Raw genomic sequence first — 20109 nt, 5'->3', positions numbered from 1 at the left:
GTGTTGTTGTAACATATTATTTAGGTTACTAAGCATAGGGTTAAACTAAGTTTATTGTGGGCAAGTTACACATTAGAAAGTTTCGATATCTTTACAAATAACAGGTTGCGGTAACAAGCGGCAGATTAGGCATTTATTTCTTTATTTTATGGCATAGGATTATCTGCTGTTTTTGCTGTCACATTATGTAATGTAAACTGTATGGCAGGTCTATACTATTACATAGACAGTATCCCCCCTAGACATCTTATTTTCTCTCCAAAATTAGACAAGTTCGGCTGCTGGGACCTTCTGCTATATCCAGATTACGAGCGACCACAGCCGTCTTGCCCCCTCCGTATATAGACATGAATGGAGGGAGCATGACGAACACAGCCGCCTGAAGCCTAGCACAACCGGCATTCTGAAGATAAATGTTCAAAACGCCAGGGTACCTGGCTGGAGATCACAGAGGGCCCCTGTGGCCAGACCCCACAAGCCCCTCCCCCACGATCAGATATTTTATTCCCTTTTCTTTAGATAGGGGATAACATGTCTAGGGGTGGAGTACCCCTAAATGTTGGATAAACCTAAAAATACTGTTTTTTTGTTTGTTGATAATCTAAATTCCCTTCTTCAAAAATGCGACTTTGGTCTCATGTAGACCGCACAGACCTGTGCACAGAACTTATACAGTACAATTAGTGCAGTAGTGTCTGGGTGCCATGGACATAAATTAAATATATACTCTTTGTATTATAGCTGGATAGCTCAATGAGATATTGTATTGTTGCCCTAGATCAGTGGTCTCTAGCTGTTGCATAACTACAATTCCCAGCAGGACCAGAAGCCGAAGGCTGTCTGGACCTGCTGGGAATTGTCATTATGCGACTGCTGGGGAGCCACAGTTTGAAGACCACTGCTCTATACCATCATCTGTAGGTATCCTTGAGGCTAGGTTTTCACTTTTTTTCCTAAAATGCCCAAAAAAAACGTCACAAATGCCACTTGGTTTTTATTTTGGTGAACAAAAAATGCAGCAGCCCGATGTGATCTGAAAATAAATTGGGATTTATGAAATGCCAAAGCCACTTGGCAATTAAAAAATATTTTTCCCACTCATCTTTGGCGTTTTTTTGCGGTTTTGGACTCAGTGGCAGTTTACCGAGATTGCAGCATGTTGACACTATGTTTTTGTTTTTTTGCACAAAATCTTGTCCATTCTCTCAGAGAGAAGTCTGTGGAGCAAAAAATGCCATAAAAACACCATGTGGGTTTAGCACCAATACTTTTTCTGGTATTTTTCCCCCATTAATTTAATAGAAATCCCTGAGTCACAGCATTGAAGAATAACATGATTTGTCATGAAAAAATCGCATGTGAAAATGCCAAAGACTAAAACACACTACAGGGCAGTTTTTTGTGGCAGTTTTTAGGACCAAAAAAAGGGGAACCTATCCTCATGCATACAGAACTCCTAAGCACATTTTTGTTACTTTCTCAGAATATAAGAAATAGCTTCCAATCGCTTTGATGTGCCTTTACCTAACTACAGCACAACATGGGAAACATCACGCCACGTGAGCCTGTCCAGGACTCATAATACCACTTAATAACCAATAAATAGTTAGTAAATGTTTTTGGAAAACTTTACACCCCTGCCTTTGTGGTTACTACTGTGTCAGAATTCATAATCTTTATGGTATGAGAATAATTCAGGACCCAGGCATTCTGCCAATAAAGTACAGATTTCATGCCAACTTGCCGTGGATGAATATCTACATTCTTGTAAATGAAGCCAGGGATTATCAATGTCACACCCAACTTTTCAAACCTATAGTACTGAGGTTTCAGACACTTTTATGTTAATATTCATTTTCAAAAGCAAGTGTGTTCAAGGTACTTGTTAACGGTGAAATATCTTTAGTCCAGTTGTCTCAGATCCAAATGCAGAACTTCTGAAATAATAATAATACATCATCCAAACGAATAGGATTTAAAAGTATTGGCCTGTTACCAAGCATGGGCTACTACTATTAGATCACATAATTACACCCGACCACCATTTTTGTTGGCCCTATCTGCTTTTGCCCCAGTTCATTATTGTCCGGAGGTTCAGAAGTTGCTTCTAAAATTAAAGTGACACTCCCGGCTTACTTACAACAGGGATGTAATATGGAGCACAAGCACCAATATAAAGAGTGGGTAGACAGCTGAAGCAGTAAATAGTAGAAGCAGCTGATAGATAAGGAGTGGGAAGTTTTATGATCTTCTGCTGATTGTGAAGCTTCCACAAGGTCAGAGGGGCATTTCTTCAATGATATAGAATGACATTAATGAACATGACACATTCATTTTGGTTGTTAGGGTGTGAAAGGCTGCTATTCATGATCTTGTACTTCCAGACTCTACTGTCTATCTGAGATTTTAGTACCAGAAGTTTCATGTTTGTCGTACTGTGTAGTTAGTGGATAACTTAAAAAAAAAAAAAAAAAAAAAAAAAAAGACTTTTATGGATGCCATAATTATGTAAATTTTTTTATAGTTCATATTTGTGTGTAATGAAAAATGTTTCTTTTTTGTGACTTCAATGTGTGTGTGTGTGGGAGCCCCCTGCCTTAGTCTACCGGTTTAGATGCTACAATCATCATTGACTGCAGCATCTATGTGGTTACATGGCTGAGATTGATCTTATCTCAAATCGCAGCCATTGTAGCAGAGTGTCAGCTATAGTATACAGCTAGCACACACTATATGTTCAACACCTTAGCCCGCACTATGCGTTTTGCTATGACTTTTGCTCTACATGTCTGTTACAGGTTAAAGGCGTATTTCGGGCAAAAACATCTAATCCCCTATCGAAAGGATATTGGATAAGATGTCTGATCACGGGGGCCCCGCCGTTGAGACCCCCCGCGATCTCCCTGCAGCAGCCCGCATTCTATGCGTAGCTGCGTCTGAAGTTTCGGAAACCTCTCGGCTTATGAGACGGGGACGTGACGTCACACCACGCCCCCTCCATTCCTTTCTATGGGAGGGGGCGTAACGGCTGCATCGCCCTCCCATAGACATGAATGGAGGGGGCGTGGTGTGACGTCACGACCTGTCTTGGAAGCCCGGAGGTTTCCGAAACTTCAGATGCAGCTAGGCAAAGAATGTGGGTGGGCTGCTGCAGAAAGATCGTGGGGGTCACAGCGGTGGGTCCCCCGCGATCAAACATCTTATCCCCTATGCATTCGATAGAGGATAAGATGTTTTTGCCCAGAATACCCCTTTAAAGGGTCTTATCGAAAGTACTTATATAGTACTGAATGCTCACCAGGAGATGTCACTATAGCTTAGAAGGCTATTGTCAAAAAAGCTTGTCCGAAACACAAAATCTGGCTGAATGGGTTCTGTGCAATACATGTTTTAGCTGGTACCTAATAAATCCTGGATTTTATCTGGAATTCATATCAATGCTGCACTTTCTCTGATTTGTGTCTCTTTGAAGCCTCAGTGGATTCCCTGACCAGTGGAGTAGTAAGATTACTAAAGGCCACACATACAACCTGGTTGGTAGTTGGCAGAAAGACTCATTACCAATAACTGGCTTGTGGAAAAGAGCCAGCAATCAGTCAACGAACGAGGAAACGCTCGTTCATTGACTCCTTTTGTGCAGGCATTACAATCATCACTGGTCAGCCGCACATCTTTTTGTGTAAACAGGAATGTGTGGCTGACTATTATGAAATTCATGGGCTGCACAAATGATTCAGCGATTGCTCTTTGGCCTAACCTGCATGATAACTGAGCCACAAACAAATGAGTGCTGGTCATCAAGATTGGCGCTTGTTATCGGGTCTTGCTCAGTCTTTCTAAAAGGTCCCTATTTCCATGCATAGCTCACAAGTAGTTATTCCTAGTTTTTATTATGTTGCTCAGCTCTGCACAGTACCTCTGTTTCGATGCTGCCAGGGCATGCTGTGGGAGGGATTGCCATGTAAAGGGCTGCAATTTCTATTACTTCTTTTACATATGACAGATTTTCTTACAGCTGGCTGCATGCTCCACTAGTACAATCTATAAAGTAGCAATTGTCTTCACACACACCACTGCTCTGCTACTGATCATCATCCAAGTGATTGAATTATCATCTGTGCCTGGTATGTTACATTCTATGTGGAATATTAAGCTGTGCATTATTTCATAGGAAATCATTATTCACTATTACTAATATTTATTGTATATACTATATAACCTAAACTGAATAAATGCGTCATTTCTTCACAAACCCTCCCTGGCAGTGTATGAGTTTTCTAATGTGTGCTATAATGTTTGCATAAGCAATGCAGCATAAAATATGAATAGCAAACATATTGCTCTCAGAGATGAGCACTTACATTCCATAGCTGGATGAAGTCCAGGAAAATCCCCTTACCCGACGCTCTTGTCTTTATTGAGCATTCTGCATTCTCCTTTGTAAGTGATGGACCTGCCAATAGAAGAGTATGTGCTGTGGTGCATGCTTTGTGCTGACAGAGTTGTGAAATATTAGGATGAACTATATTGAAAGGATTTATGGCACAATAGAAAAATGATGAGCAGTAACTCAGGTATTCAGGTCTTTTACATGATAAACGACAAGATCTCAAGCAATATCATTTTACTTTGAAATACATCACAACACTCCCATGTGTATAAAGATTTCTTCATTTTCTTTATCTTCATTTGTGTACAAAACTTTCTCTAGACAAACATTTTTCCTAATTTCTTTATTTCTTTGTTTCCTTTTTTTTTGCTTACTTTGTTTGCTTTTTCTTTCCATAAAGAACATTAACCCCTTAAGGACACAGCTCTTTCTCACTTTGGCAGGTTTTTCTCCGCCTTGCCTTCTAAGAGCCATAACGCTTTAATTTTCCCATCTACAAACCCATATAAGGGCTTTTTAGCGACTAATTGTACTTTGCAATGGCATGCAATGGCACCTTTTCTTTGAACTTTGGATATTTATGCATATCACCCTACCAATAATATGTTTATTAATTACATTTTATGTACATTTTTTTATTTGTAAAAATAGGAAAAGGAGGGATTTAATTTTTATTGGGGCAGGGCTTGTTCACATTTATTAAAACTTTTTTTCCCTTTTTTTTTTTATTTTTTTTTTAAGCTCTGATCAGTAATATTGGCAATCTACTTCTAAGTTATGCTAGAAGGCAGACCAGAGGATAAGATCACTGGAGTGGCACAGGAGCAGGTTAGAGGAGCTTCACATGCCATTTTTTGACTCATTGGACCCCTGCAATGGCACTGCAGGTGGTCCAATAAGTCACTGTAAGCCCCCCCCCAACACTTCAGATGCTGTGATCAGTATTGATCACAGCATCTAAAGGGTTGATGGTGGGCATCAGCGTGATCGACGATTTCTGCCATTAGCAGCGGGTCCTTGGCTTCTTATAGTAGCGGAGACCCACAGCCTATAAAGCAAGTGCAGCTCCAAAAATACATTTTACACACCTCAGGGCGTAAATGTAACACCCTGATGCGCTATGTACCAGACAGCCAGGGAGTACATTTACACCCTGCGTCCTCCAAGTGTTAAAGGAGTACTCCGGTGCTTAGACATCTTATCCCCTATCCAAAGGATAGGGGATAAGATGCCTAATCGCGGGAGTCCTGCTGCTGGGGAACGCTGTGATCTTGCTCGCAGCACCCCGTTTATAATCAGTCCCCGGAGCATGTTCGCTCCGGGTCTGATTACCGGTGACCACCGTGTGACGTCATGCCTCTGCCCCTGTGTGACATCACGCTCCGCCCCTCAATGCAAGCCTATGGGAGGGGGTGTGACAGCTATCACGCCCCCTCCCATAGGCTTGCATTGAGGGGCGGAGCGTGACGTCACATGGTGGCGGAGGCGTGATGTCACACGCCGTCGGCCCTGTGGTCGCTGGTAATCAGACCCGGAGCGAACACGCTACGGGGACTGATTATAAACGGGGTGCCGTGTGCAAGATCCCGGGGGTCCCCATTTGGATAGGAGATAAGATGTCTAAGCACCGGAGTACCCCTTTAAGGGACTTATGACTTAAACAAGCAAAGCTCATTTACTGTATGGGGAAAAGTTATGCAAGTTCTATATGCTTTCTGCATCAATTTTATGTAAGATCTCTGCTTACTTAATTATTTACTGGAAGAAGTATGTCCAGGCCATGAGATGACCACACATGTAAAAGCCTGATAACAGTTGCAGTACAGTTATTAGGGTTTTGTGAGCTTTACACCACCGGGACATATTTTCACCAAAAAAGCAATCAAGAAAAGGGGCAGTTTATGTGTAATACAGTGGGGCATAAAAGTATTTAGTCAGTCACCAACTGTGCAAGTTCTCCCACTTTAAAAGATGAGAGAGGCCTGTAACTTTCATCATAGGTACACTTCAACTATGAGAGACAGAATGGGGGGAAAGAATACAGGAAATCTCATTACAGGATTTCTAATGAATTAATTAGTAAATTCCTCAGTAAAATAAGTATTTGGTCACCTACAAACCAGCAAGATTTCTGGATCTCACAGAACTGTAACTTCTTCTTTAAGAGTCTCCTCTGTCCTCCACTCATTAATAATGTATTAATGGCACCTGTTTGAACTTGTTATCAGTATAAAAGACACCTGTCCACAACCTCAAACAGCCACACTCAAACTCCACTATGGCCAAGACCAAAAAGCTGTCGAAGGACCCCAGAAACAAAATTTTAGACCTGTACCAGGCTGGGAAGAGTGAATCTGCAATAACCAAGCAGCTTGGTGTGAAGAAATCAACTGAGGGAGCAATTATTAGAAAACTGAATACATACAAGACCACTGATAATCTCCCGCGATCTGGGGCTCCACACAAGATCTCACCCTATGGTGTCAAAATGATCACAAGAATGATGAGCAAAAATCCAATAACCACACGGGGGGACCAAGTGAATGACCTGCAGAGAGCTGGGACCAATGTAACAAAGGCTACCATCAGTAACACACTATGCCACCAGGGACTCAAATCATGCAGTGCCAGACGTGTCACCCTGCTTAAGCCAGTACATGCCTGGGCCCATCTGAAGTTTGCTAGAGAGCATTTGGATTGGGAGAATTTCATATGGTCAGATGAAACCAAAGTAGAACACCATACCTACTGTGAAGCATGGGGGTGGAAACATCATGCGTTGGGGCTGTTTTCAGCAAAGGGACCAGGATGACTGATCCGTGTAAAGGAATAAATGATTAGGGCCAGGTATTGTGTGATTTTGAGTGAAAACCTCCTTTCATCAGCAAGGGCATTGAAGATGAAATGTGGCTGGGTCTTTCAGCATGACAATGATCTTAGACACACTGCCCACGCAACGAAGGAGTTCCTTTGTAAAAAGTATTTCAAGGTCCTGGAGTGGCCTAGCCAGTCTCCACATCTCAACCCCTTAGAAAACCTTTGGAGGGAGTTGAAATTCCCTGTTGCCCAGCGACAGCCCCAAAACATCACTGCTCTAGAGGAGATCTACATGGAGGAATGGACCAAAATAACAGCAACAGTGTGTAAAAACCTGGTGAAGACTTACAGAAAACTTTTGACCTCGGTCATTGCCAACAAAGGGTACACAACAAAGTATTGAGATTAACTTTTCTTATTGACAAAATACTTATTTTCCACCAAAATTTGCAAATAAATTCTTTAAAAATCAGACAATGTGATTTTATGTATTTTTTTCTCATTATGTCTCTCATAGTTGAGGTATACCTATGATGAAAATTACAGGCCTCTCTCATCTTTTTAAGGCTGCATTCACACCTCATTTTTTACATACGGGTGCCGGATCCGGCTGGGGGAGGGGAAATCCGGGCTCTCCCGTACCCCAGCCGGATCAGCCCGTGACTCCATTTACTTTAATGAGCCGACCAGAGTCAAACGGTGACTCCGGTCAGCTCAGTTTTGACCCGTATCCGCTTTTGGTCGGACCTAAAACCGTAGTATACCACGGTTTTAGGTCCAGTCAGGAAACCGCATACGGGTCAAAACTGCGCCGACTGGAGTCACCGCTTGACTCCGGTCGGCTCATTAACCCCTTAAGGACACATGACGTTCTCATACGTCTCCATTTCCGAGTCCTTAAGGACACATGACGTATGAGAACGTCATGTGTTTTACCGGCCCCCCGCAACCATCTGGAGCGGAGCCGGTCCCCGATGCCTGCTGAAATCGTTCAGCAGGCATCGGGGCATATCGCCCAGGGGGGTCATTATGACCCCCCATGTCGGCGATGGCCGCAGATCACTGGACAATTCAGTCCAGTGATCTGCGGCGGATTCCGGGTCAATCGGGTCTCCAGTGACCCGGTGACCCAGAATTATTGGCTGATCGGGGCCGTCAGAGACGGCCCCGAACAGCCAGAGCCAGCAGGGGTGAGGTGGCACTGGTGCCACCTCACGATCGCCCTGATTCGTCGGCCGGATTACCGGCCGACCAATCAGGGCGCCTGCTGCGGGTGTCACTCCCGCAACCCGCTCCGCCCCTCTTCCGGAGGACGTGAGCGGGTGCGGGACGTGCACCCCGGGTGCTGGGGACCCCGATCCCCGGCGCTCCTGTTGGGATCGGGGCCCCAGGAGCAGCGGCGGCGGCGGAGACGACGAGGGACTGACCTGAGCGGCGAGGATCGTTGGAGGTGAGTGACAGCCTCCTGCTGTTGCTTAGCAACAGCTCCCAGCATGCAAAAAGGGCATGCTGGGAGCTGTAGTTATGCAACAGCAGGAGGCAGACCACCACAACTCCCAGCATGCCCTTATGGGCATGCTGGGACTTGTAGTTTTGCAACAGCTGGAGGCACATTCTTTCTATGGAAAAGTGTACCTTCAGCTGTTGTGTAACTACAACTCCCAGCTTGCACAATCAGCTAAAGTGCATGCTGGGAGTTGTAGTGGTGCATCTGGTGGTTGCATAACTACAACTCCCAGCATGCCCGTTGGCTGTCGGTGACTGCTGAGAGTTGTAGTTTTGCAACAGCTGAAGGCACACTGAGTTAAGTAGCAAACCAGTGTGTCTCCAGCTGTTGCATAACTACAATCCCCAGCATCCCCAGCCAAAGTAGTATGCCTCCAGCTGTTGCATAACTACAACACCCAGCATGCCCTTCCGCTGTCCGTACATGCTGGGGGTTGTAGCTTTTGCAACAGCTGAAGGCACACTGGTTGCAAAACACTGAGTTTGTTACCAAACTCTGTGTTTCACAACCAGTGTGCCTCCAGATGTTGCAAAACTACAACTCCCAGCATGCACTGATAGACCGTACATGCTGGGAGTTGTAGTTTTGCAACAGCTGGATGTTCCCCCCCCAATGTGAATGTACAGGGTACACTCACATGGGCGGAGGATTACAGTAAGTATCCGGCTGCAAGTTTGAGGTGCGGCAAAATTTCTGCCGCAGCTCAAACTGCCAGCGAGAAACTACTGTGAACCCCCCGCCCGTGCGACTGTACCCTAAAAACACTACACTACACTAACACACAATAAAAAAAAAAGTAAAAAACACTACATATACACATACCCCTACACAGCCCCCCTCCCCAATAAAAATGAAAAACGTCTGGTACTCCACTGTTTCCAAAACGGAGCCTCCAGCGGTTGCAAAACTACAACTCCCAGCACGCACTGATAGACCGTACATGCTGGGAGTTGTAGTTTTGCAACAGCTGGAGGTATTTCCCCCCCCCCAATGTGAATGTACAGGGTACACTCACATGGGCGGAGGATTACAGTAAGTATCCGGCTGCAAGTTTGAGCTGCGTCAAATTTTCTGCCGTAGCTCAAACTGCCAGCGAGAAACTACTGTGAACCCCCGCCCGTGCGACTGTACCCTAAAAACACTACACTAACACAAAATAAAATAAAAAGTAAAAAACACTACATATACACATACCCCTATACAACCCCCCTCCCCAATAAAAATGAAAAACGTCTGGTACGCCACTGTTTCCAAAACGGAGCCTCCAGCTGTTGCAAAACAACGACTCCCAGTATTGCCAGATAGCTGTTGACTGTCCAGGCATGCTGGGAGTTTTACAACAGCTGGAGGCACCTTGTTTGGGAATCACTGGCGTAGAATACCCCTATGTCCACCCCTATGCAAGTCCCTAATTTAGGCCTCAAATGCGCATGGCGCTCTCACTTTGGAGCCCTGTCGTATTTCAAGGCAACAGTTTAGGGCCACATATGGGGTATCGCCGTACTCGGGAGAAATTGGGCTTCAAATTTTGGGGGGTATTTTCTGCTATTACCCTTTTAAAAAATGTAAAATTTTTGGGAAAACAAGCATTTTAGGTAAAAAAAAAATATTTTTTTTACATATGCAAAAGTCGTGAAACACCTGTAGGGTATTAAGGTTCAAATTACCCCTTGTTACGTTCCCCGAGGGGTCTAGTTTCCAAAATGGTATGCCATGTGTTTTTTTTTGCTGTCCTGGCACCATAGGGGCTTCCTAAATGCGGCATGCCCCCAGAGCAAAATTCGCTTTCAAAAAGCCAAATGTGACTCCTTCTCTTCTGAGACCTGTAGTGCGCCAGCAGAGCACTTTTCACACCCAAATGGGGTGTTTTCTGAATCGGGAGAAATTGGGCTTCAAATTTTGGGGGGTATTTTCTGCTATTACCCTTTTTAAAATTGTAAAAATTTTGGGAAACCAAGCATTTTAGGTAAAAAAAATATATATTTTTTTACATATGCAAAAGTCGTGAAACACCTGTAGGGTATTGTTACGCCTAGCGCTCCGGGTCCCCGCTCCTCCCCGGAGCGCTCACGGCGTCTCTCTCCCCGCAGCGCCCCGGTCAGTCCCGCTGACCGGGAGCGCTGCACTGTCATGGCCGTCGGGGATGCGATTCGCACAGCGGGACGCGCCCGCTCGCGAATCGCATCCCAGGTCACTTACCCGTCCCGGTCCCCTGCTGTCTTGTGCTGGCGCGCGCGGCTCCGCTCTCTAGGGCGCGCGCGCGCCAGCTCTCTGAGACTTAAAGGGCCAGTGCACCAATGATTGGTGCCTGGCCCAATTTGCTTAATTGGCTCCCACCTGCTCCCAGACTATATCTGATCACTGCCCCTGCACTCCCCTGCCGGATCTTGTTGCCTTGTGCCAGTGAAAGCGTTTAGTGTGTCCAAAGCCTGTGTTACCTGAACCCTTGCTATCCATCTTGACTACGAACCTTGCCGCCTGCCCCCGACCTTCTGCTACGTCTGACCTTGCCTCTGCCTAGTCCTTCTGTCCCACGCCTTCTCAGCAGTCAGCGAGGTAGAGCCGTTGCTAGTGGATACGACCTGGTTGCTACTGCCGCAGCAAGACCATCCCGCTTTGCGGCGGGCTCTGGTGAACACCAGTAGCCTCTTAGAACCGGTCCACTAGCACGGTCCACGCCAATCCCTCGCTGACACAGCGGATCCACAACCCGTAAGCCGAATCGTGACAGTAGATCCGGCCATGGATCCCGCTGAGGTGCCGCTGCCAAGTCTCGCTGACCTTCCCACGGTGGTCGCTCAGCAATCGCAGCAGATTGCCCAACAAGGACAGCAGCTGTCGCAGTTGACCGCCATGTTACAGCAACTTCTGCCTCTGCTACAGCAGCAACCATCTCCTCCGCCAGCTCCTGCACCTCCTCCGCAGCGTGTGGCCGCTCCTAGCCTCCGCCTGTCCCTGCCGGACAAATTTGATGGGGACTCTAAACTCTGCCGTGGATTTTTGTCTCAGTGTTCCCTGCATATGGAGATGTTGTCGGACTTGTTTCCTACAGAACGGTCTAAGGTGGCGTTCGTAGTAAGCCTTCTTTCAGGAAAGGCCTTGTCTTGGGCCACACCGCTCTGGGACCGCAATGATACTGCCACAGCCACAGTCCAGTCCTTCTTCGCTGAAGTCCGGAGTGTCTTCGAGGAGCCAGCCCGAGCTTCTTCTGCCGAGACTGCCCTGTTGAACCTGGTCCAGGGTAATTCTTCAGTGGGCGAGTACGCCATCCAATTTCGTACTCTTGCTTCCGAGTTATCATGGAATAACAAGGCTCTCTGCGCGACCTTTAAAAAAGGCCTATCCAGTCGCATCAAGGATGTGCTGGCCGCACGAGAGATTCCTGCCAACCTGCAAGAACTCATCCATTTGGCTACCCGCATTGACATGCGTTTTTGGGAGCGACACCAAGAGCTCCGCCAGGAAAAAGACTTAGATCTCTGGGCACCTCTCCCACAGTATCCGTTGCAATCTATGCCTGGGCCTCCCGCCGAGGAGGCCATGCAAGTGGATCGGTCTCGCCTGACCCAGGAAGAGAGGAATCGCCGTAGGGAAGAAAATCTCTGTCTTTACTGTGCCAGTACCGAGCATTTCTTGGTGGATTGCCCTATCCGTCCTCCACGTCTGGGAAACGCACGCACGCACCCAGCTCACGTGGGTGTGGCGTCTCTTGGTTCTAAGTCTGCTTCTCCACGTCTCACGGTGCCCGTGCGGATTTCTCCTTCAGCCAACTCCTCCCTCTCAGCCTTGGCCTGCTTGGACTCTGGTGCCTCTGGGAATTTTATTTTGGAGTCGTTTGTGAATAAATTCAGCATCCCGGTGACCCGTCTAGTCAAGCCGCTCTACATTTCCGCGGTCAATGGAGTCAGACTGGATTGCACCGTGCGTTACCGCACAGAACCCCTCCTGATGTGTATTGGACCCCACCACGAAAGGATTGAGTTATTCGTCCTTCCCAACTGTACCTCTGAGGTCCTCCTCGGTCTGCCTTGGCTCCGGCTTCATTCTCCCACCCTTGATTGGACCACCGGGGAGATCAAGAACTGGGACTCTGCCTGCCATAGGAAGTGCCTCTCCCCCCCTCCCAGTCCCGTCAGGCAAGCCTCAGTGCCTCCTCATGGCCCCCGTCCTGGTGACACACTGCCCCGTGCCAGGCTTCGCCCTCTGCCCTCCCTCCCCATTCCCACTCCTGCTGTACTGCCTGCCGTTGAGGAAACCCTCCAGTCTTTCCCGGTGTCCTCATCCCAGGGGAGGCAGTTACCGGACAAAGAAAAGGGGAGACCTAAGGGGGGGGGGGTACTGTTACGCCTAGCGCTCCGGGTCCCCGCTCCTCCCCGGAGCGCTCACGGCGTCTCTCTTCCCGCAGCGCCCCGGTCAGTCCCGCTGACCGGGAGCGCTGCACTGTCATGGCCGTCGGGGATGCGATTCGCACAGCGGGACGCGCCCGCTCGCGAATCGCATCCCAGGTCACTTACCCGTCCCGGTCCCCTGCTGTCTTGTGCTGGCGCGCGCGGCTCCGCTCTCTAGGGCGCGCGCGCGCCAGCTCTCTGAGACTTAAAGGGCCAGTGCACCAATGATTGGTGCCTGGCCCAATTTGCTTAATTGGCTCCCACCTGCTCCCAGACTATATCTGATCACTGCCCCTGCACTCCCCTGCCGGATCTTGTTGCCTTGTGCCAGTGAAAGCGTTTAGTGTGTCCAAAGCCTGTGTTACCTGAACCCTTGCTATCCATCTTGACTACGAACCTTGCCGCCTGCCCCCGACCTTCTGCTACGTCTGACCTTGCCTCTGCCTAGTCCTTCTGTCCCACGCCTTCTCAGCAGTCAGCGAGGTAGAGCCGTTGCTAGTGGATACGACCTGGTTGCTACTGCCGCAGCAAGACCATCCCGCTTTGCGGCGGGCTCTGGTGAACACCAGTAGCCTCTTAGAACCGGCCCACTAGCACGGTCCACGCCAATCCCTCGCTGACACAGAGGATCCACTACCTGGAAGCCGAATCGTGACAGGTATTAAGGTTCACATTACCCCTTGTTACGTTCCCCGAGGGGTCTAGTTTCCAAAATGGTATGCCATGTGTTTTTTTTTTGCTGTTCTGGCACCATAGGGGCTTCCTAAATGCGGCATGCCCCCAGAGCAAAATTTGCTTTCAAAAAGCCAAATGTTACTCCTTCTCTTCTGAGACCTGTAGTGCGCCAGCAGAGCACTTTTCACCCCCATATGGGGTGTTTTCTGAATCGGGAGAAATTGGGCTTCAAATTTTGGGGGGTATTTTCCGCTATTACCCTTTTTAAAAATGTAAACATTTTGGGAAAACAAGCATTTTAGGTAAAAAAAAATTTTTTTTTTTACATATGCAAAAGTTGTGAAACACCTGTAGGGCATTAAGGTTCACGTTACCCTTTGTTACGTTCCCCGAGGGGTCTAGTTTCCAAAATGGTATGCCATGTGTTTTTTTTTTTGCTGTTCTGGCACCATAGGGGCTTCCTAAATGCGGCATGCCCCCAGAGCAAAATTTGCTTTCAAAAAGCCAAATGTGACTCCTTCTCTTCTGAGACCTGTAGTGCGCCAGCAGAGAACTTTTCACCCCCATGCAAGGTGTTTTCTGTATCGGGAGAAATTGGGCTTCAAATTTTGGGGGGTATTTTCTGCTATTACCCTTTTTAAAAATGTAAAATTTTTGGGAAACCAAGCATTTTAGGTAAAAAAAATATATATTTTTTTTACATATGCAAAAGTCGTGAATCACCTGTAGGGTATTAAGGTTCACTTTACCCCTTGTTACGTTCCCTGAGGGGTCTAGTTTCCAAAATGGTATGCCATGTGTTTTTTTTTTGCTGTCCTGGCACCATAGGGGCTTCCTAAATGCGGCATGCCCCCCAAAAACCATTTGTCGCTCCTTCCCTTCTGAGCCCTCTACTGCGCCCGCCGAACAATTAACATAGACATATGAGGTATGTGCTTACTCGAGAGAAATTGGGTTTCAAATACAAGTAAAAATTTTCTCCTTTTTATCCCTTGCAAAAATTCAAAAATTGGGTCTACAAGAACATGCGAGTGTAAAAAATGAAGATTTTGAATTTTCTCCTTCACTTTGCTACTATTCCTGTGAAACACCTAAAGGGTTAATACACTTACTGAATGTTTTTTTGAATACTTTAGGGGGTGTAGTTTTTATAATGGGGTCTTTTATGGGGTATTTCTAATATGAAGACCCTTCAAATCCACTTCAAAACTGAACTGGTCCCTGAAAAATAGTGAGTTTGAAAATTTTGTGAAAAATTTCAAAATTGCTGCTGAACTTTGAAGCCCTCTGGTGTCTTCCAAAAGTAAAAACTCATAAATTTTATGATGCAAACATAAAGTAGACATATTGTATATGTGAACCCAAAAAAAATATATTTTGAATATCCATTTTCCTTACAAGCAGAGAGCTTCAAAGTTAGAAAAATGCAAAATTTTCATTTTTTTCATCAAATTTGGGGATTTTTCACCAAGAAAGGATGCAAGTTACCATAAAATTTTACCACTAAGTTAAAGAAGAATATGTCACGAAAAAACAATCTCGGAATCAGAATGATAACTAAAAGCATTTCAGAGTTATTAATGTTTAAAGTGACAGTGGTCAGAATTGCAAAAAACGCTCCGGTATAAAATGGCTCGGTCCTTAAGGGGTTAAAGTAAATGGATTCACGGGCTGATCCGGCTGGGGTACAGGAGCTTTTCCCCTCCCCCAGCCGGATGCGGCACCCGTAGGTAAAAAACGAGGTGTGAATGCAGCCTAAAGGCGAGAACTTGCACAATTGGTGGCTGACTATATACTTTTCTGCCCCCACTGTATACTAAAACTTGGGGAAAAAATTACAAAATCTACTAGAAAACATATAAGGTATCTGTACAACCAACCAGAATAGGCCTTATACAATCAACTGGAATAACTCCATTAATGTCATACAAACTTTCTTACAGAGGAAAAATATGTAACAATATACGTTATTTATACTATATACAACAGAATACTTACTGACTATATGCACAAGAGAATGCAAATCAGGAGCACAGATGAAGTAATTTACCATTGGGGACAAAACTTTATGTCAAAGTACTCCAGCAGTGCATATAGTAAGGGGTCACCTAAATAAATCTCTTGATTTTTCCATGGAGCAATTTCCACTGGTTCTTTATGTACATGCGCCTATAATATTATAAATAATGCAAAAATATGTTGTTTAATAAAATATATATATGTGTAAATGTTATATTCTGTAGGATCCCTTTTTGTCATGCATCAAAATTTGTAGACTTTATGATGAATATTTAGGAATAAGATGATTTTTTTTTCTTACTTTTTACACTTTAAAAACAACTTGTCATTACTTCTCTCCAAAAATAATATATAAGGTGGTCGTTTAAAAAGAAAACAAAAATAAAAAATACCCACTATTTTCAAGTGTGAATTGAATAATAATACTGGGAGTTTTCAGAGATTGGCAAACTGAGCCATTACCATGGGCCCCTGAGAACAGAAATTAGGAGCAGCCTAAAACCACCAATTTGACTGCTTCTGCCCTTTTATCTTAGCAATCAGTGGGGGCCACAGCACCCGGACCCTTACTGAAACAAACTTCTGACATGTCACTATGACATGTAAAACCCTTGTTGAAATAATAGGTACACTTATGTTTTAGATGGGTTTTCCTCCTCACTACAAAGTATCTTTGAACAGCGTTCCTGATGAGGCATTGTAGAATGCAGCTTGCAAGAACATGCAGAGTGCCTAATAGTATTACATCTGCTAAGCAGGGGGTGCTTTGTGTAAAATAATGATCAAGAATACAATAGGGTTCTAGGAGGAACATGGTATACTGCAATTAGTAGCGCATTCAGAGAACAGAAATCAATGGCGCAATGTTGCTACTTCTGATAACTTTACATATTAGTGATTCTCAACCTCTTCTCTCTAAGGCTGCTGAGCATACTGTGTAAGAGAATCAGCTGTAACTGAATATTTAATGGTTAGAGAATTAACCCAATATTTTAAAAAGTTTATTTCATTTTTGCAGAAACATTAACTTGCATTTCTCTCTTAAAGCATACTGTATAAAGAATTTAAAAAAATCACCATTCAGTAATAAAATGATACATTCCTGTAAGAACTTGAAGTGTTAGCCCTCCATGAGGTTTGGCTTTGCCTGGTTACGTGGCTATGCCCTAGCCAATCTAGGGTTGTCACAGCTAACCAGGCTGAACCTGCATCTGTGGGGTAAGCACTTAAATGGGCACTGTCAGATACAAAAACTTTTGATATGTTGTAAAGCATTCAAAACAAATAGGTTTTGCGATTGCTTTCATTAGAAAATTTTCAGTATTTCATACTGAAAAAGCCAGTCAAACAACTGCCCCCCTGCCTGCTTGGACACATACTAGTCCTGCTGTGTCCATGCATCATCACCTATGTCATGGACACACTTCCTTGATTGACAGCTGTGAGTGCAGGGCTCACAGCTGGAGGAAAAATCCTCCCACAGTCAGCTTGTGTCCCGCTACCGTCAGTGAGGACAAGCTGGGAGTTGTAGTTTTGCTAATGCTAGAGGAGATATGAGCAGACAGTATACTGAGGGAGGGGGTGGAGACCTGCACAGTGAGGCCACGCCCCCTCCCTTTGAGAGGAATTCAGTCTAGTGAGCTAATTTAAAAGTGTAATAAAAAATGTATGCTAGACACATAAAAATTAGATGTACATGGTCAGGATTAGGTACTGCGTGATATATTAAAAAAAAAATGTTTTTGTTAGATCTGACTTGTACACTTTAAGTCCAGCTCACTCTGTTTTTAGTTGCCAGTGAAAGAACGTGTTTTGAGTAACCAGCATTGTTGTTCTCTGAATTCTGATCCTGGCTAGGCTTTTGAATTGGCCTTTCCTCTGCTTTTGTGAATTGGTACTCCACTATCTCCAGTTGCTGACTCGGCTAGTTTGACTCTGATTTGACTTTGTGTGTGTTTGGATTTGCTTTTGTTAGTTTTGTGTGCCTCCAGCTGTTTCCCAACTCCAATTGTATTGTATCTTATTGTTTTGACTGTGTCTATCCCTGCACATATATAGGAAGGGACTGTCCTTGTGGTTGTGGACCCGTTGTTTAGGACATGTACGCAAGTAGGCAGGGACAGAGGGCAAGATTAGGGCTTCACTCAATCCCTGCCCAACATGACAATTCTTTAAATTTTTACTGAAAGGAGAAAAGAGAACAAAAGCAACGCTCCTAAAGTGCGGTAAATCCAGGGGTTGGAAACATCTGGATATAGAAAGAAGATATTGGAGGCTCGATGCCTGCTTACCTGAGTTGGTTGTGCGGGCAGCCAGCCATTAGTCCCACTGTAGAAGTAGTGTTGAAGCAAAGATGAAGTACTTGTCAGGAGCGTAGTCTGGCAGGGCTAGCCTCACTGGCAGGTGGAAAATCCGACTTGAATGCTGCCGACACAAACCCACGCAGTCTAGTTATATTTTTCAGTATTGTCTTTATTGAGAGCATAAAGGCAGTACAGTATAGGACAACATGTTATGAAGGTGTGTCCTCCTTCCTGAGGTCCATGACAGGGGTACAGTTCAACATCTGTATTTATGCAACATAATACATTCAATATTTTTGCGGGAGTGCGGATCACAGGGTCAGGTGTGGCTTAGTCCCACCCCGTGGCTCGCACTCTGCCATTGCATTCTTAACTTGTAGAACGTAACTTTAACATCAAAGGATTTTGCCCATTGAAACTAAAAGGCTCTGTGTAGCCTATGGTAAGGGAAGATGATGGTGCTGATGCTAATCAGGAATGTGCAATGCTGGAAGGTGTATGGGAGACCCTGAGGTAGGATCAAGTTCCAGAGCTGGTGTATATGTATAAGATTAACCTTTAGTTGGTTTACACTAAAGTAGGTCACTGGGTCAATGAGTTTACTGTATATGGTGATCTAGGTCAATTGAGATTGGCATATCTGTATTAATTGGTGTGGGAATGTAAACAGAGGCATGGGAACTGGGACTTTGTGAATGGGTGAAGAGCTGGAATGATTGTAATACTAGAGTAGGGCAGTAGATGTCAGCAGTAGCATGCGTGTTGTAGTGTAAATATGATTATGGGGGATGGTTGATGTAGGGAGGGTCTCATTTTTGACTGATATGATATTAGAAAGGGACTATTGGAATGGATGGTGGTTGGTGGTATGGCTGATATAAACTGGACACATTATTTTATGAGCTCGATGGCTTCATTAAGCCCGTGAGGCTGGGGGGTGCCGAGTTTGAAGATCCAGTACATTTCTCTTTTTACAAGTGTTTGAAATCTGTTTGGGTTGTTGTCAGGGATGCAATCGATAGGACAGATGGTAATCAGGTTTTTATTGTCCGGGTGTTTTTCCATACAGTGCTTTGACAGACTATGCAGGAGGAACCCATGTTTGTTTGACATTGTTTCTGTGCTTGTTCAGTCTAAGGTGGAGACTCCGGGGGTTTGTGCCGGCAAGCATTCAGGCTGGATTTTCTCCCTGCCATTGAGGCTAGCCCTGCCAGACTGCCCTCCAGACAAGTACTTTGTCTCTGCTTTAATTTATACTGCACTCTTTTGATTATTCATGTGACATTGAATTACGTTCCATCGTTGATATGTAGAGTTGAATGTGTAGCCACTTTGACTAAGCATCTTTAGGTTTTAGTTTTTTTCTTTTCCTGTCTGTCACAGTTTAATGAATCACCTCAATTTTCCCATCAAAGAGTCATAGTTTTATTGTAACAAGAAGAAAATAAATGGCAGAGGATTTCCCAGCAAGAAAGTGACAGACAAAGGCATAACAGTTCATTATAGTTCACTGCCTGGAAGCGCAGACTCAGCACTATAAGGAAATTGCTGTTTTGGAGTAATATGAATCAGTAATGCCTTGGAAGGCTGAAAAACAAGCACTTGACAATGAATTAAACACAAAGAATACAATGTAGCTTTAATATCAGTTTGTAGGGTACAGAGCATATCACATCTGTTAGGTAAAGATACATTTAAATGATAATGCTAAAATCTAAGAATTGTCATCAATTTTTCTGCTGGGTAACTTCCTCCTCATGGCAATAAAATACACTTTGATTAAGAAAACACATCAAAACTGCACATGGTGTGAACTGACCAAACCCACTCATGAGTCTTAACAGTTTAGGCTGCTGGCCTTTAGTCATGTAACCATGTGATCTAATTGCCCGTATTGACTGCAGTGATGATACTCCACCCCTCTCTCTGCAAAGTCAGAGGATTTATGGGAAATTTAGGCAGTGTGAACAAATCATTTTAGCGATTAAATTTGAATCAGTATGGCTGAAA

The 20109-nt window shown here is 44.9% G+C and overlaps 1 long non-coding RNA gene across 1 annotated transcript in view; it reads right to left on the bottom strand.

Annotated features, from left to right (window-relative positions):
- Window positions 1-945: 945 nt before the first annotated feature.
- Window positions 946-20109, bottom strand: part of LOC130288663 (uncharacterized) — a 58018-nt gene continuing 38854 nt past the window's right edge. The window contains exons 2-4 of the long non-coding RNA XR_008847457.1: window positions 18088-18220; window positions 4362-4453; window positions 946-2454 (exon numbers count right to left, since the gene is read on the bottom strand). This is a non-coding gene — a long non-coding RNA (uncharacterized LOC130288663). The remainder of the gene's footprint in view (window positions 2455-4361; window positions 4454-18087; window positions 18221-20109) is intronic.

This window comes from Hyla sarda, chromosome 1 (genome assembly GCF_029499605.1).
Source record: "Hyla sarda isolate aHylSar1 chromosome 1, aHylSar1.hap1, whole genome shotgun sequence".
In the NCBI taxonomy this organism is placed as follows: domain Eukaryota; kingdom Metazoa; phylum Chordata; class Amphibia; order Anura; family Hylidae; genus Hyla; species Hyla sarda.
Note: the sequence above shows the minus strand (reverse complement) of the source record. Positions and strands in the feature narration are given on the sequence as shown.